This window comes from Diorhabda sublineata, chromosome 9, assembly GCF_026230105.1.
Source record: "Diorhabda sublineata isolate icDioSubl1.1 chromosome 9, icDioSubl1.1, whole genome shotgun sequence".
Taxonomy (NCBI): Eukaryota; Metazoa; Arthropoda; class Insecta; order Coleoptera; family Chrysomelidae; genus Diorhabda; species Diorhabda sublineata.
Window position 1 is genome coordinate 12258529 of NC_079482.1, and position 19442 is coordinate 12277970.

A 19442-nucleotide genomic window follows, 5' to 3' on the forward strand; every position below is an offset into this window, starting at 1 on the left:
TAGCTTCCTCTCTTTTTCTTCGTTGAGTAGGTACGTATACCACTCAATCTCCTTATACTCGCTCAGGAGCATCTTCATTTTGCTGAAATCCTCTTTTGTCGCCATCTGTTCTTTTTCTGTGTGTATTTCCATTTTAAATTGGGAATCGATTTTCCTTTGCTCTAGCTGCTTACGAAGTGCTGTCCACTTGAGTGGAGACTTTAGTATTATCGGAGGTGGCCGTCTCTCCGGTTTTGTCTGTTTTCTTTGATCTTCTATTCTTATCTTTTATATTTGTTCTTGGACGTGTTTGTCCGCTGTTGTGTTCTCTTCCTCGGAGGATTGCCTTTCTGGTTTCTTCCTTTTTCTCTTATTCTTCACTTCTGTATAGTATCCTTCCATGGGGATGTCTTCATTTTGTATTTCTTCGTTCACTCTGGGTTGATATTTTGTCTCATCTACTTCTGCTGTAGTTGGATTTCTTTTCATCTTTTGTGTTTTTTTGTCCTATGATTCGTTTTTGGCTTTCAATTCTTGATTTAATTTCCTTAAGGACTCAATATACTCTTCTCTATTAATAATTAGCTCTTCAAGCTTTGTCACTTGAGCTTCATACGTTCATACCTAACAACTTGTTTTCCGCTTCTTTTCTCCTGTTCTCTTCTTCTTGTTATCTTATTGTGGTCTGTTGGCTTTTTCTCAATCTTTCGACAGATGATCCTCTGTCATAGGGTTTCTCCCTAATTTTGGAGTTTTCAGGCTCCATGCATGTTACTCTCTGTTTTGATTTTCCTATCTTGCTGAAATACCTAGAAAGTACCTAAAAATAAAATATTAAGCCGTTCTGAGGAGTACGGCTGTTTCGAAAAACGGATAAATTCCGCACAATCAAATTTGTGTTAACAAACACAATTCTTTCATGCAGAAGTATTCTCTTTCATTATAAATAAAAGGTTGTATCTAAGCACAGCTACCTGCAAAAAAAGAGTTTAATCAGGGTCTTACCTGACTACCTTTCACCGCTTTCACTGCACTTCACTGTCACACGTGTTCACTCGTCGAAATCTCAGAGTCACCTCGGGGATTGTTTAGAGTCGGTATCTAAGATTATATACTCGAGTCGGTATAAGCTCCGCTCGTCTCTATGACGTCAGACTTAGGCTGTCTATTTTGATGCGACAACTAGCTTTGAGCATTTAAAATTACTCGTCCTCGCATCTACAGCGTTAGCATTATGGAGTGTAGAGAAGGAGGAACATCTCTTATGGACGGTACGTTTAAAATATGGTCTGAATTCTGTAGGGATAATACGTGGCGCTGATTGTACTATGGGATTGAGATCTGAAGTTAAACACTTACTGTATAAGAAATTATCAAAGTTGTGACTTACGTTTGATAATATTCATGTGAAAAGCTGCTTGCATAAGCTAATTACCAATGATATTTTAACAAAACTATAATTATTATATTTGTTGCAGATAGAGTTCAATATTTTATTTCTATGAACCAAAATGTTTTATTTTCAATTATTTTATTATTCTTATTGATATTTTTATATGACTATAACTATTATATTAGTTGCTAATGAAGTTCAATATTTTATGTTTATGAACCGAAATATTTTTTTTATTATTCTATTATTTTTATTGATCTAATTATATCGCTATAATTATTATATTACTTACGGATAAAATTCAATATTTTATTTTAATCAACCAAAATGTTTTTTTTATACTATTTCATTATTGTTACATGATTCTACTTTTTTTTCATATTAGAATATATGTATTATCTAAACCAAATAAATAGCTAAATAATTAAGTTAATTTAACGAGATTCTGTTTTGTTAATCGTTTCATTATTTTAATACTACTAATTTCATTATCACGGTGCATTATTTAAAGCATTACTATACAGTTATTTTCAAATCAGCGCGTAAAATTCAAGCGAATACCCTCTATAATCAGCGCCACCTATTTACCCATCAAAAATCAGCTCACATTTTTTAACCCAGAGACGTTCCTCCTTCTCTACACTCCATAGTTAGCATGGATATGAATTTTAGATCAAATCTTTGATTATAGAAATCTTTTTTTCTTGTCTAAGGATCAAATGAATAACTGGTATGGAGCCAGTCGGAGAGATGTCGCTAGAATCGAAATTTGTCGTCAAATTTTTATACAGAGTGGCAGATCTATCCGTGTATAAAATCTTTGACCCACTCAATCCAATTTATAAACAATGACCTATGTTTTCATATCAAAACAGACAACGATTGTAAAATACTTTAATTGATATAATGATTTATCTATACCTGCAAAATGCACACATGTTATTTTTTTCTTAATCCCCATAATATTTTGTTTTAGGGATAGTAATAATTCTCTACCATTGATATTAAAGCATTGTTTTGAAGATATAAAAAAGGATGCTGGAAGTGAGAGTAATAATATATCGACTATTTGCAAAAAATGCTCTAAAATATTAATAGGAAGTCTAATTTCAACTACAAATTTTTTAAATCATATAAAAGTGAGTAACATATTAATTTTATTTCCTAATCATATTTTACATTTTTTATTTGTTACATAGTCTTGTCATACATAGAAAATATGTGTATATAAATAAACTGCAATAGTTGGTTCTGGTTGTGTATGTGTGAATGTATAATATTATTTTTTTTACAGAGAAAAGGTCATGGTGATCTATTGACAGAGTATGAAAATTTTAAATCCCAAACCAAATCCTCCAAAAAGAAAAAATGTGGCACACACACTGATGAAATTATGATTATGTGTGTATGACAGCAGATGTTTGGTCATCATCAAAGAGAAGTTACCTAGGTATGACTGTTCTCTGGATTGATTCTCTCACATTTGAAAGAAATAGTTTTGTTTGTAGAAGATTTAAAGGAAATCATACCTTTGACTAAGTAGTAGAACTGATCATTGACATACATACAGAGTGTCATTTGAGGGTACCAAAAATAACAAAAACTGTAACTGATAATATTTTAAAAGCATTTAAATTTTATGAAAAATAATAAATAATAGTAATAATAATAATGATGAGCATGATGAAGATGATGATGATGATGATGATGATGAGACATTCCTTTAAAGGAATTTCCTGAATCTCAGAAACCTGAAGAAACATATCAACTGTCTAACCATGAAAGATGTACCATTCATATATTGCATTTAGTTACCTCTCATGACATTATTCAGGCAAGATCTCAAAATATTCTATATAAAAAGCTGCATGATGCAACTATAGCTAAATTCCAAGCAATTTGGAATTTGTGTTCCAGATCCCCCAAAGCATCTGAAATATATTTTGAAACTACCGAGAAATCTCCTAAAGTCCAAATATAAAGTATTTGCATTTTACATTTAAATACATTTTTTAACCTATTTTGCATATCTCTGATGCCGATATCCATTTGATGTATGGTTTGGTGTCTGGTAACTTGTCAGAAGCCAGAAGGTTGTACACTGAACGCTTTCCGGGCAGAAATATACGCGGCTGTAGAACTTTTGTTAGGGTTGATTTCAACTTATGGGAAACAGGTTTTCTACATAAATTAAGTAAACTAGTATCCATTAATTTTTTTAAAAAAATGATTAAGTTGGAATTTTTGGAACCGTTGGTGGTATTCCAGAAATTCCAACATAGATGTTAGGATAATTCCCAAACTAATTGGAAACATTGATTTCAATAGTAAATTATAATGATGATAGTGGCAGGGGGCAAATAATAAACCAATACAACTGTTGACAAGGCCAGGTTTTTTGAGCATTTGAATTTCTATTATATTCTATTCTTGACACTGAAAATTGAGTGAGTACTTTATATTTTTATAACAGATTGGACACATGAAAAAGGTGTGAACAGTTTTTTATTAGAGTCAAATATTTGAAACTTAAGATGTTTCGAAGTTCAGAAGTTCAACAATGAACTATACGGACACCAGCTTTAGAGCAAAATGCATTAGATCCAGTTGATGCTGATCCAACAACTAGCGTATGAAAAATGTCACTACAATTTAAAGTATCAATGACAACTATTCTTACGCTTGTTGGTTTTAGATAAACAACTGCTGGTTTCACACGAGACGGTTTTATTATTTCCCATAATTAACATTTATAGGCAGATGAAAATCTTCACGGTATAATTCTAAATCAAGAATCAACATCGATTTTGTCTTGATATGTGGACAGGAATAGTGAGTAATAATTTAGTAGGTCCATATTTTTTTGATAATAGCCTGAATGATCAGCGGTACTTAGAATTTCTCCAAAATTATTTCCCACCCATGCTATGTGATATTACTCTAAACGTTTGCAGAGACACGTGGCTCATGCACGATGGAGCCCCTTTCCACGTCTTGAATGATGTCAAAAATCATCTTAATAACATTTTTCTTAATAGGTGGATTGGTCGGGAGGTTCATTTGCATGGCTACCACGTTCCCTTGAATTGAATACAATAGATTAATGTTTTTAGGGGATATCTTAAAAGGTTGGTATATGCAACACCGGAACTAAATGATCGATAGAATAAACTTTCATTGTGATGCTATAAGGCAGAATCTTGGAATGCTCTTCCAAGTTCAAAGAAATATATTTCTTATTTTTATTTGATAAGTTGTAGGCTATCCAACTAAATTTTTCTACATTTCAATATTTTCTTTATGTAAGTAATACGATGCTCGACAATATGCAGTTTAATTAGAAATATTTTAATACCTCTTGTGATTATTTTTAATAAATAATACAATTTATAATAATTTTTTTCAGATTATCTCTTTATTGCGAACGGTTTGCTTGGAAAGTACAACGATCTAAAAATCTACATATATCCTAAACCATACATTTTATGAGTTAAACAAAGAGGACCTTTCCTTAAAAAAATCGATTGAAAAATGTATTCTTTGTTATTTTTAGATTGTGCAGGTTGTCCCTGTAAAAGTTGTGGATTGTTAACCTATGGGCATAAGTCGCTCCTGGAATTCAGATAGTAGTATAGAATTATTTATTCCACCAAACACACTACATGGAATCCATTAAAAATTAATAATGTTTGAATGTATAATTTAGAAAATACACCTAGATATCAGTTCTAATTTCGCAACTTTAAAGTTTTAAACTCAGAAACAAGGGGCCGTATGATAATTTTTTTGACACAGCATTATTTTCACGTCATCTACTCATCCCGACATTATATAAAAAATTGTTCTATATAAATAATTGATTTATATTAATCTCAAGCAATGTTGACAATTGCGAATTATTAGAGCTTATATTTGTAGCAAGCTCCACAATGTATAACCCTATTTTTTCAGTAACTCTATAAACAATAATAGAGCAAGACGGAATTTAAATCTATTTCGAGATTCATTCGTGAACATTTTTTCTTCGTATATTAGCTATGTCTTCCTAATAGACGATCTAAGTATTGTTTATGGTACTTGAATAAATAAATTTCATGTCTCTGATAGCCCAGTGTTAATGCTTCGTAAATTAAACTGGAGGTCACGGGTTCGAGTCTGGTCTAGGAAAATTCACATTTTGAAACTCTTGTTCATGTGTATAGAACATAATTTCAAAAAATTCAGTAGTGTTTTACGCGATAAAATTATAAAAACCGATTTTTTGTAGCAAAACAATATAATATAGTTAAATCAAGAAAGCATCTGATAGCAGTGATTGATGGATTCATTAATCACTGTCGTGATTAATGTGTATTTTTAAGGTCGAGCAATATTTTTATTCACGATTGTTGCATAATGTACCCATTATACGTCTACTTGCTCGACCTTAATAATATCCATTAATCACGGCAGTTCTATGTTTAGATTTTTCAGTGTTTTAATGTTTTATGTCAAATTATCTAATAAAATTTTCTTACAAAAGAAATTAAACAAAAATATTTAGTAGTATTGAAAAAAGTATATTATTCTTCTCGCGTTTAATGAGTTATTATTAATTTCCTCTCATCCATAATAACCTTTATATTTTGTTTTGCATTGCCTGCTTTAAATTTTTGATAAATACCTCAACATCTCTACAAATTTCGATGATATTTAATGGAAGTATAATTAATCTACAATTCTATACACCTCACAAAAATTATGGCATCACTGGTATTTTAGGATATTTTTAATATTTAATTTTAGTTTTTTGGGACAATCTGTATATGTATCAACTTAATAGATATTTCTGGTTTCTTATCATGGGCAAAAAAATATCACAATCTCTTACAATTTTTTTTGGAAGCAAAAATGCTCGAGTAAATCATTTCTGTCTTTAAGAATGCATTGAGATCGAGAACTTTCTAAGTAAATTGTGTTATTGTATAGTAAAAATTTAAATTTATTTTGTTAATAATAGATGTGCCTCAACGTTTAACATGACATGTGACGAATGAAGAAGCCGCTAGAATCATCGCGCTCATACAAGATGGCCGCAGTCAAAGATACGTCGCCGGGGAAACTGGAGTTCAACACAGCACCATATCCAGAGTTGTTATTCGCTACCAAGAAACAGGGCAGCTAACCAGAAGACCCCGACAAGGCCGAGTAAGGGTAACTTCGGTAGTAGATGATCGTTATTTGAGGTTAACGGGGTTAAGAATTGGGCATACCAACGCTCAAAGGCTGCAAACAGATCTGTTGGCTGCTCGTAATGTTCGAATAAGCCTACAAACAGTTCGAAATAGGCTGAGAGAAGCAGGTATACGAGCCAGAGTGCCCGCTAGAAGTCCACGTCTTACCAGAGAACATCGAGTAGCAAGATTGGAATTTGCTCGAGAACACGCAAATTGGAATATTCAAGATTGGTCTAATATTTTATTCACGAATGAATCAATATTTTGTCTGTATTCATCATATAGGCGTGTACCAGTATATAGGCGACGTGGTGAACGGCACGATCAGGTTAATTTTTGTCAAACTGAAAGCTTTGGTGGTGGCTTTATCATGGTTTAGGGAGGAATTTCTTTCGAGGGTCTCACGGAGTTAGTACCAGTGAATGATGGAAGACTAAATGCTGACAGGTAAATAAGCAATATCCTAGAACCCCATGTAGTGCCCTATATGCCTCATATCGGTAACAACCCTGTGCTAATGCATGAATTCAGAAACATCCGGCACCAATAAGAACACTAGATGATCTTCAAAATGTTCTTTTTAACTTCTGGGAAAACATGCCGCAAGGATACGTCCAGAACCTGTTTAGAAGCCTTCTAAGACGAATGGAAGCTGTATTAGAAATTCATTAGCTGGTTTTAGTTTAAGCACTGTTCATTTTTTTGTATAATAGTTTCTATGTTTTGGTAAATCTAACTTTTTGCTCTCTGTAGATTAAACTGATATAAAATAAATGTTGCAAAAGGCGTATCTATTGGTGTTTTAATTCGTAATAGTAATAAAATTCGAAAAACAGGCAACACATTTAAAATATTTAAAAAATAATGAGTGATGCGATAATTTTTGTGGGTTGTATATTAAAAAAAATTTGGAAATAACCAAATATATATACCTATATTTTTTTTCCAATAACTCATATATTGATCTCTGTTGTACAGTTTCATACACATTCAAGCATTCTAATATGCAGGTTCTTTCCTTCAGTTAATTTTGATGTGACCAATCCAAGAAATGGTTTCTTTCTTGTAGTCATGTATAAAGGGCACCAAAATGTTCCACCCCGAGTACTTTTACTGTTGAGTATGTCAAATAAGCGATCAACTAAACAAGTAAAATAAACAGTATACTCAAAATTTGCAAATTCAGGTATTTTTAGTTCATTGTTTAAAAAGGTCTGTAGTATCAGCAACACTTTGGCTGAATATTTGTGCTGCAAATATTGTGAATTTGCAAATAAACATAAAATTTATAACACGTTTGTAGATATAAATATAGAATGTTTTAATATTAATTAGATAGGTACCTTCTTTTGTTGTTAGTACCATTCCATATGAGTTTTGTTTCAAAAAGAAGACCCTCTTCTTGAAATTTATGTACATAGTTATTTAATACATGCCCAGGATATTAAATGGCCTACCGGATCCTTGATTAGTTCTAAACTTGCAATACAATTTCTAAGAAGTTTAATTATGGCATGATCTAATATTGCAAAAATTTGAGTCTAAGATTTGATAGATATTTTGAATAGAAATAGGAATTAAAGAAGAACACGATAAAATAGTATTATTAGCAATATTTAAATTGATATAAATATCAAGTTTATTTCAATAAACTTAATATTTATGTCAAGCGTCAAGTTCAATATTGATTCTTGAATCCAATGAATTTAATGATTTATATATACAGGGTGTCCCTAAATTATGCCTAACTTATGTCCGCAAACGCATACTTTTCAAGATACAAGATGTTAAAGTTTTAAACACAAAACGATTTTTTGTCGATAAATTTCAAATGGTTTGATAGATTGTTGTTGGAAACTTTATGACAATTATCAGGTTGATAAACTACTTGTTCCAACATGAATAGATGATTTCTAGTTTTTTCCAGAGGCGTGCAGCAGGGGTTAAGTACCCTTTTTCCGCCCATGTATTCTGCGCCACTTCATTAAATATTATTTTTTTTTAAATTTTTCAGTTCTACCATCATTCTTCAATTAAAAAGTAATAACATTGTACTACACTAAAATTAACCATTTTCGAGAAATACATCATTTTGTGACAGCTCTTGTGATTATTTAAAAACATACAAAACAGTTTCTTCCGAATCAATTTAGATTGATAAGTTACAAAATGTATATTTGTTCTTTAAGCTATACCTACGTTTTCTTTGAAAAAGTTTTGTCATTCAGATGATAATTTCACAAATAAAGCATGCAGAATAAACATGTGATATTAAATTAACACCTTTTAATAACTTATTGTAAGTGTAACGTTTGACGTCAAAAAAGTAATTCAGAGTTACGCAATAAATTAAAAGAAAAAAGATGTCCACCGAAATTGTGAAATTTGAAAAATTGGAGTATCGTGCCATCATCAAGTACCTGTATTTAAAAGGGTTAAGAGGTAAGCAGATTTATGAAGATATGCTTAATACCCTTGGTGATCAATGTCCTTCGTATGCGACCGTGAAAAACTGGACTAAGCTTCAAAAGAGGTAAATTTTTCATTGAAGATGATTACCGATCGGGGAGGCCAGTTTATGAAGTACTGAATATTTCATACGAACGCGTTCATCATATAGTTCACGTCAATTTGGACATGAGAAAAATTGCTGCAAAATTGTTACTAGGGAGACTTGGGTACATGTCTACGATCCAGAAACAAAGCAACAATTGATGGAATGGCGACGCTCTAGTTCTCCAAGACTTAAGAATTTTCGTGTCCAAAAATCCGCAGGAAAAGTTCTTGCTTAAGTTTTTTGGGATTGCTATGGAGTAATCATGATTGATTTTTTGGATGAGGGTAGAACAATAACTGGAGATTACTATTCGACATTATCGACCAGTCTATGGGAAAAAATGAAAGAAAAAAGACGCAGAAAGCTATCAAAAGGTGTTTTGTTTTTGCAGGATAACGCCCTTGCACACAAATCTCATGCTGCCATGCAAAAAATTCATGAATTAGGGTTTGAATTACTAGAACACCCCACTTATTCACCAGATTTGGCTCCGTCCGACTCTCATTTCTTTTTTCAACTGAAAAAAAAGTTTAAAAGGTTGTCTTCCAACGAGGAGGTAATGAAAGCTGTGGAGGTCTGGTTTGCAGAGCAAGAAGAAACATTTTTTTGAAAGGTCTAGAGACGTTGCAGGTTCGCTGTAATAAATGTATCCAATTAAGAGGAGAATATGTTGAGTAATAAAATATATTGACATTGTAACTTTGTTTGGTTCTACAGTAGGCTAAGAATTTTTCAATATATCCTCGAAACACCGAAGTACACTAACTTTAATTTATTTTCTGAGCTTTAGAATAGTTATTTATTTGTTTGGGAAATATATATATATATATATATATATATATATATATATATATATATATATATATATATATATATATATATATATATATGAAGGATCCGTCCCTTTTTCTTTTTATACTATAATTATGTCGAATTATGGGATTCCTGAGAGTGTGTCTATGTACGTTAAAAACTTCGCAATTCCTGTGACTAAATATACGCAATTTGTGGTTAGAATTTCACGAATTTATGTAACAGTAGCTATTAGGAAAATGACTAATCCTGTATGTTCGAGTAAGAAAAACATTAATCAACAGCTGCGGTTAGTCAATATGTATATACGTATAAATCTCTCTTTTACCTACACTCCTACCAAAATATTCATATAAGAGAATATTGCCCATTATTTGGGATTTTTATTATATTTGAAATTGGTTTTGATTTTGTTCTACATAATATGCTATATACTTCAGAATTATTCTCTGAAATTATCATTTGATTGCTTTGAAGAATTGAAGTAATTACTAAGCCAATTATATTAGCAATCAATTTAAAAAAAAGCAATCTATCTAGAAATTTTTATTATTAAACCATTTTTTTAAGTTCAATACACAGTATTCAATTTAATTGGTTACAAATTATTCTCTATAAACTCCGTTATATCAAGGAGTGTACAATCAAATTCAGATTCTGCCATTTTTGTTAGAAATTGAAATTGTCAAATTCTAATTAAGCAGACTTTGTATTTTATACCTGTATGTATCATTTATCATAAAAGTATCATCACTTTGATTCATAACAAAAAACAAAAATCGCGGAATTCCGTTTAAGAGTTATGCCCACTTGAAGTAGTGCTTAAAATTAAAAAGAGTTAAGAGTAAAAATGGTGGAATAAGTGGATAAATGGATAAATGTAAAAGCTGGATTTGAATCTACATCTAACACAATAGTTATATGATAACCTGCTATTCATATTTTGGAAACTAATGTGCCAATACGATATCCTTGTGTATACCATATATCAATAAAACTTTGTAAAAAAATTAGTAGAAAAACAAAATTGTAAACTGACGCATTGCATGAGTTATTTGGGTTTCAGAAAGAGAAATAACGCAGGCGGATACATTTTAGAATAATATTGTAAAGTTCTTCTTATTTATTAAAACAGTTTTAAAAATGTGGAGTAAATTTATACATACGGTGTATCTTACGTAAATTATTTATGATCTATCACCAAATACACTACACTATTTGCTATCCACTAACAACCTACTAATACTTATTAGTAAACTATTCACTAATGCTTAGCACACTCATTTATTTGAATACACCGTTTGTTTATTTTTTACTATCAAAATAAGAATAAAATCAACTTAGAACTTTGTTCCAATAAGAAAAATGAATTTTTTCTTTGGTTTCTACATCTCAAATATATAGCGGTAATCAATTAAATTTATTAGAATATACAAAATAGAGCTATAAATTTTACTTCAATTATTTAGATCTTTTTTATCATTTATAGGTCTTTCGTTCTTATGAATGTGCACAATTTCTAAAAATTCCCTTCTTCGGGTATTAGATTCCATTTCAAGAATTTTTGAATCTTTATAATTGAATTTATGTTTTTTTGATAACTGATAAATGGTTCGTTAATGCAGTTCTATTTTTTTTATCGTATTGATGACCTCTTAGTGTATTTTCTAAATATTGAGAGATGTTTGCCCTATGTAGATAGCGTCACAATTAGTACAAGGCACTTGATATATAATATTACTTCTTTTGTTTTTTTAGTGTTTTAGATTTTAATTTAGTGAAATATTTAGATAATGTATTATGTCCTCTATGACTTATACTAATATCACATTTATTGAAATAATTCGATAATTGTTGGGAAAGTCCTTGTACATATGGTGAGGAAAAATGTTTTATGTTTTGATGTTTCGTTTCTGTTTTGTTTTTAAATTGATTGTAGTATCTGTTTATCCTTTTCTTGAATATGTTATTTATCATTTTTTTTATATTGATCTATAGATCAATATAAATAAGCAAATTGTCAGTGTCAATATCATATTCTGATAAAGACTTAAAGAAAAGTCGAAACGTCAAGATTTATCTTTCTTTTAAAAACTAATTTAAAAACAGAAGAGACCTAAAATCAAAAATATTTAGATGCATTAATATATCAGAAGGTCTAAGAAATAAGAAATTTATATATATATATTTATATATATAAATAAATATATTTATATATATAAATATATATATATATATATATATATATATATATATATATTTAATTAACGTGACATCTTTAGAGTATGGGTATAGGATATTTCATTTGCAATGCAGTCTTGCAATAATCATGAATCATTCAACAGATTTGACAAAATTCACTTTAAATTCTACTTGATACCTGCATGAGCTCGAAGCAAAATAAATATCAACAGTGGAAATCTTTCGAGGGATCTTATATTAACTCATTATTTGTGTATTTGTGTACGGTACATTTAGAAAAAAATTTATTTTATGCGCAACAGTGTATGTCACAAATCGGTGGTCTAACTTCTAAGTTGGAATTTCTGGAACCGTTGGTAATATTCATACTGAACACACTGCTTACACCACCACTAAACCAACACTCAAAAATATACTGTCTGACGCGCGTTTCGCTAACCAAGTTATTGTCTTCAGAGGCTAAAGGTAAACAGGTTAACTTGGTTATTGCGTGTAATTGTGAGTGTTGGTGTAGTTGTCGTGTAACAGTGTATTCAGCACCTTGGTCTTACTATCTTGTAGAAAGCAAAGTTATAAAATGTTAATCGTTTATTTTACTTTTTTTGAAATATTAAATGAATACTGAGAACAAAACAAATATTATTATTTCCAAACAAAAAATGCAGTAAAGATCGCTGCATCATTGGAAAATAATGAATATATGATGAATAAATAACTAAAATAATTGAAGGTGGACATTATTTATGAATTCATAACAATAGTATTAAATTATGCCAATGTCTATTGAAGACAAGCTAGAATATCAAAGTATCTTTGATATCCAGTAAGCCCATTTATAAAACAGGCTCAAAGTTAAACTAACTAACCGAATGTGATGATAATTATTGTATTCTTTTTTGTTTATATACAGTAGTATTCATTCTAATTCTAATGTTAATCTCGATATGACAGAAGTCGATGTTCATCGTTGTCTTTGCGCTAGATTTTTCGAACCAGCTACAGTTTTTGGAAGGTTTGTGAAAAATTGTGAATTGGTTCATAATAATCATGTTATAATTGATATCATGTGTATTGAGGACGGTTTAATTATTGCTATCACTTAAAGCTGTTTTAATTGAACCGTTCATTGTGTGATACTGAAAAAATTATACACCTTCTATCATTAAAAGTATATAGTTTTAAATAAAAGACCATTTATTTCTGCTATATTTGTCTTTAGTTTATATTTTTATTAGAAGAGACCGTTCACTAGGTATGTTTCTTGGTAGTCATAAAACCGAATCATTTTAGAAGGACGCTTTTCATTTTCGAGAACCGTGACTTGAAAGAAACTCACGATTATAGAGCAATTCCTTGAAATAGATGAACGGTCTCATCAAATTGCATAGACCAAGATATCGTGACTACAGATTTTTTATGTAAGAACTTTTGAACTAATTAGAGTTTAGAATTGTGAAGTAAGTGATTACTTAAGTATACAATTTATAAAGTATTACGGCGAAAATATTACGAGGTTACGTTATTTACTTTCCCCATGTATAATATTGCTCGTTCCTCTGTAACAATAGTGATCATAAAGATGATTTTTTAACTCACTAATATTAGCTTGGTATATATGTATATAACAATTAATTTGTTATTTCGGATACGTTTTTTTATATCCGATTTCTGATAGTGCTTTGTGCCAACTACCAAGGACTTGCTCAGACATGCACATTACTTAATTCCATCATTGAATAAATACGTATTTTAAGTTACCGACTTTGAATGATAAAGGATAATGATAATGATAAGATAAAGGACGATGAATAAAACAAATATATACATTTTTACGATTTTGTCGCAACTACGGGCAACATTGTATTGAAATTTTATACGAATATATTTTGGAAGCTGATACATCCAATGAATTTGTTTTTATGTCTCTCATAGAGAGCGCTAGTTACACGGTTCGTACTAAGTAGTATTGAACATAACTTTTTAAATATTAGATTTATTAAGCAAAATTCTTAGTGAACTTAAAACTCGAAACTGTGTACCGTTTTCGGAATATTTTGATTTGAAAATTATTTGAAATTGCAGAAATTTTATAGAATTTTAGAACAGAAATGTATTGATCTCCATATACTTCTGATGTGTATGAAATATACTTCTTTATCTCTAAAAAATTCAACAATAACGATTAATTCGTTTTTAGGATTTAGTTACAGGTTCTAAGTCGTTCATAGTTGATTCGGTTGATCATAAACTTGCCAAATTAGTGAGTGATGGATATCCATACAATTTCCATTCATCCTATTAATCGACATGTTTTGCATACCTATATCTCATCATTTTGAAAACCCATATTTATTTATACAATTATAGCTAGGCGGTTTGAAGTAGACTGTTTCCGCTATTAATCGGAAATTTACGTATTTGTTTTGACGTCATTAGAAGTTTTGCCAAAATATATTTAATGAACGATATTATTTTCGTTAAATCTGTAGGTTTTTTATATTTTAAGTAATAGTGAATTTCTATTATTAATTTCGTCATTAAGCAATATTCAATTTATATTTACAATTATTCAAATACTAAAGCTGCAGCCGCACTAGAATATTTTCGACTTAAGTAATAATAGTAAACAAAACACAATATATTTTGATTCAGAAACTTGTAAAATAAATATATTATATGATACGATTCAACCGTAAAAGTAGAATAAAGAGGATGACGTTTATATCTCTTGGAAATATTTATATTGACTCCTAATTATAATGTACTTATTTTTGGATATTTATGTTGTTATGACAAGATTCGTCATATCAAACTTTAAAAACAGAAAATTATTGGTCTATACATTTTTAGAGATACAGTTTTGAATGTAATATTGCAAGAGCTATTTCTATAGATTGGCAACTTAACTTGTATATGCCAAATACCCAGTTAGGATGTTCAAAACATCAACAACATTGTTTAAATTGTGACCAGAATACATTAGTCAATTTATGAGGTTACTCACTAATCGGATTACCTTTCACAAAAGTGACAGCAGATGATAACCTGATAGATGCTCACTTGCCGAACACATTTTCTATGAAGGCTACTATGGATTACAAATCTGCCAAAAATTTAACAAAAAAAAACCGCTGTCTTGTCAACAACATATTACTCAAAATTATCAAATCATATTTCGAAAAAAAAATTCTATTATATGTTACTTCCAGTAATAGTAGTAGTAGATTTGAAGATTTGTAGAATTGGTCTAGCTAATAATGTAGTATTATGAATTTTTTCTTTATATGTTTATGTTTATATTATATTGTCTATTGGATTTTTGGATAAATCTAAATACTGCTATCTCTAAATAACAACTGTTATATTACCTTTGTCAGATGGTATAACTATTATTTACTTTTTGTTTTTATATAATAGTTTTCTAAGACCAGAAGATTTTAGAGAATATGTAATCAATATTGGCGAACATAGTTTCAATTGACATATCCTTAGTTCAACACCAAATTTAGCACCTAGTGATAGAAAATGTACAATATCTTTTGAAGTTTGAATCCAATCTTGGGTTTCAAGAGCTGAATTAATTTCTTTGTATATAAGATTAAATTAATTCTTTCTCTTGTTTTGATTTGATGGAACAATTTATTATAAGTAACTACTAACTAAGTAACTATAATAAATGTATTAGTTGTATCAATTATCTGGTTTGGCAGTTTGAAAAGATCTTTCTGAAGTTTGAGTATTGTAGTTTGATAAAAAAAAAACAATTTCATTCTTTCAAATCTTATGTACTCACCTATTATTGATAAAATAACTATGGGTGGCCTCTTGTTCCAAGTATTTGTGCTGTATGATTGTTATTATTCTGAAAAAAAGTTGGAAGAATGTTCTTTTTTGACATTGTAAGAGGACCATAAGCTCTTGAGATGATTTGAAAGTATTCCATATTTATATGTAAATTTGAACGAGGTCTTTGCCAACAAGTTCATGATCGTTATGATCGTTTATGTAGTGGGATTGTGACAATCAAATCACAAAGTGTACTCTTTTCATTATATATTATACTATATATATATATATATATATATATATATATATATATATATATATATATATATATATACTATACTTATATATTATATCATAGAGGTCGGAAATTATGGTCAAAATACAAAGTAATAATATGAACATTATATAAAAGTATAACAATATTGAAAGTTATTTACATTAATTAATCAATTGCAAAAAAACCATTGAATAGCAACAAGAATTAACAAACTTCATATTTATGTCAAGTTTCATTTTAAATATTGTCACATATTTATAATATTGTTCTACTGTTCCTATGATGTACATATTTTTATATTGTAATTCGATGACAATTTCAGTAATAAGTATTCTAAAACTTAGAATATATATTGAAAAGGGTACACTTTGGTGTTTGCCATAATTGCACAATAAAAGCCTCAGCTAGTTCTCAGTTAACTCAATAATATTCAATATTATTCCGTAAAATCATACCCAGTATTATTTAAATACTAGAAATAGAAAAATAAATCTTCAACTGATGTACGCTCTTTTTGAGTATCAACGAATTTTATCGGTGAAATAATTAACAAAATCATTATTTTGTTTACATCCTGAGAATAATTCTGGAAAAATTACCTAACAATGGATACGGACACGAAAGAAGTAAAATATAAATGATCATTACTTTGAATAATAGTTGGATTTGTTATTCCTAATTACTTTTTATTTTTTGCTTAATTTCTAATTTTCTCTAGTTATAACCACCTCATTTTTTATAAAAGTATTTTTAATCCACTGTCTATCTCAATAGTTAACATATACAATTACATGATTAGTCCACTTTCTAAATTGTTCATAATACAATATTTTATAAATTTAATTGATCCATATTCTATGATCCTAGTAAATATTACAACCAACCTAACAATATTTTACCAACCAATATTATAAATTTAACCCTTCTTATTTATATTTTCTCGCATTTAACATAACTTCTTTTCAATAAACTCGTTTTCATTACTTTCTTTGATATCATTAATTAATGCCTTATTCTATTATAAAATTTGTCAAATATTTGATAATTATTTCCTTTCAATGCAGTTTTTGCTTTTTGAATAGCTAGGTCTCTAAACTCAGGATCTGATAGTTGGATAGATCTATCAGCCAAACTTATTATCACAGATATTTTTTGTGAATTGTGGTTCAAATATCTTGAGGACCAAGTTGGTTTCGTATACTATTCTGCTCTTATGTTATTTTGTTAATTTTATATAATGTGACATCAAGAAAATTATATTTATATCAAGTTTGCTTAGAACAGTTTCCTCAAGATTTACCATTACTAATTACTATAATATTTGAAATAGAAGCCCCCATTGCACAACCATCAATTTGTTTGTATATTTCGTTTTCATATTTGAAGTATGTTACTACTGTAAGCGTGAGTTCTATAGCTTTTATAAATTCGTTTTTAGGTATTTTTCTATATTCTTTAATTTTGTCCCATTTTTTATTAATATATTTTTCACAATGGTAATAGGAATATTTGTATATAAAGAAACCACATCTAACGAAATAAATACATATTCGGTAGGAATTTTTATACTTTTATTTTTTCTTTGCAATCCCATGTTTTTTTATATAGTATTTGTTTTGGTATAAAATTTTTTCAAAATATTTTTCAAATAATTATATAATGGGGTAAGATGAATTTGAATACTTGAAACAATTGTTCGAAGGGGAATCAAAAGGTCTAAGAAATAAGAACTTGAACATATTTATACCGGCACGGATGAAATAATGCTTACCTACAATAACATTGAAATTACATATGGAACTGAAGTCAAGAAAAGATTTTTTCTACTCAGATGCAAAAAATAAGTTGATACCTTAATTTCTAAATTTAAAATTATCCCATATAAAATTTACAAATAGTCGCGTTTTACCTAGATTTATTTTCCAAATCATACTATAAAACTATCTATTACCGAATCAATTACTCTAATAATAAAATTAAATGACTTAAAAAACATAACAATCAAAATAAGTGAAGTAATTCCTATCAATATTTTACAATAATTTGAAGAAAAATGTCGAGAAAGAACTAAATCACTTTTCAATAATGGCAAAGAGAATAATATTAACAAAATTAATAACCTAATATTAAAACAACAACCTGTTGCTGAAAATACAAATGAAATAAAATCAAAATGGATCGAAAATTTAAGAGTGAAAGAGGTCATCTTTAGTTCTAATTTTGCACAAAATATTTCTAGTGACAAAGAATTACCCGTGAAAAATATCTTATGTAATATTGAATGCAGCACCAATTATCAAAATTCAAAATAAAATAAGATCTGATACTTGTAATATTATCACTAATTTTAAAAGTAAATTGAAAGACAAACAACAACAGAGCAATATCAAACCTCAAAATATAATTAAATCCAAAGAATTTATCAATCAAAACAGAAATCGCAAAATTCTGAAAGCAGATAAATAATGTTATTATTAAACTGTTATTATGAAATCAGAAGATTATAATAATGAAATGATGAAATTATCAAACGATGAGACAACTTACAAAAAAATTCAGACCCTATAAACTCTTATCAAAACCAAAATAATGATCTAATTCGATCTTGGGAAGAACAACTTTTAATTTAGTCATCAGAATGAAAAAAAAATTGAAAATTTACAATACCTTACCGCCGTAAAATATATGGTTTACCAAACCTGCACAAGCCTGACATTCTCCTTCGACCGATTGTTTCAATTACGCCATGCTCAAAACTTGAACTGATTTTGCAAAAAATTTTACAGCTGTAAAATATTTGGATAATACACCAGATAATGTAACGTTAAATTTTTCTGAACCTTTAAGTTTGTCCGTGTATAATAGATAAGTTAAATTAAAAAATATTTAGATAAAACAAAAATTGGAGGTAACGTAAATATTGAACATAACCAATATTTTGTACATTGCTTTGAGACTTAAGTTTGAACGCTGTTAATTAATGAGCCAATATAACAAAATTCGATTTTTTTTAACTTTTTTTTTGTCACGGACGTTAGTAGCTTTACTTTGAGTATCATCTTATCCGATTGGTAGCATAACCAATAGGTAGGTTACGCTCCTCGAACCTTGATGAATCGGAACAGAACTAATAAAAAAAACTCGCAATAGTTTGGGTTACAAAATATTTTTAAGCACATTTTTTAGGTTGAAAATAAAACATGGTAACTGACCATAACA

General features: G+C 29.2%; 1 long non-coding RNA gene across 1 annotated transcript; it reads left to right on the forward strand.

The window, feature by feature from the left end:
* The first annotated feature begins 2208 nt into the window (after positions 1 to 2208).
* On the forward strand, positions 2209 to 7378 carry LOC130448969 (uncharacterized). Its single transcript, XR_008910406.1, has 4 exons — positions 2209 to 2511; positions 2667 to 2822; positions 4411 to 4500; positions 6372 to 7378. It is a non-coding gene; the product is annotated as an uncharacterized LOC130448969 (long non-coding RNA).
* The last annotated feature ends 12064 nt before the right edge of the window (positions 7379 to 19442 follow it).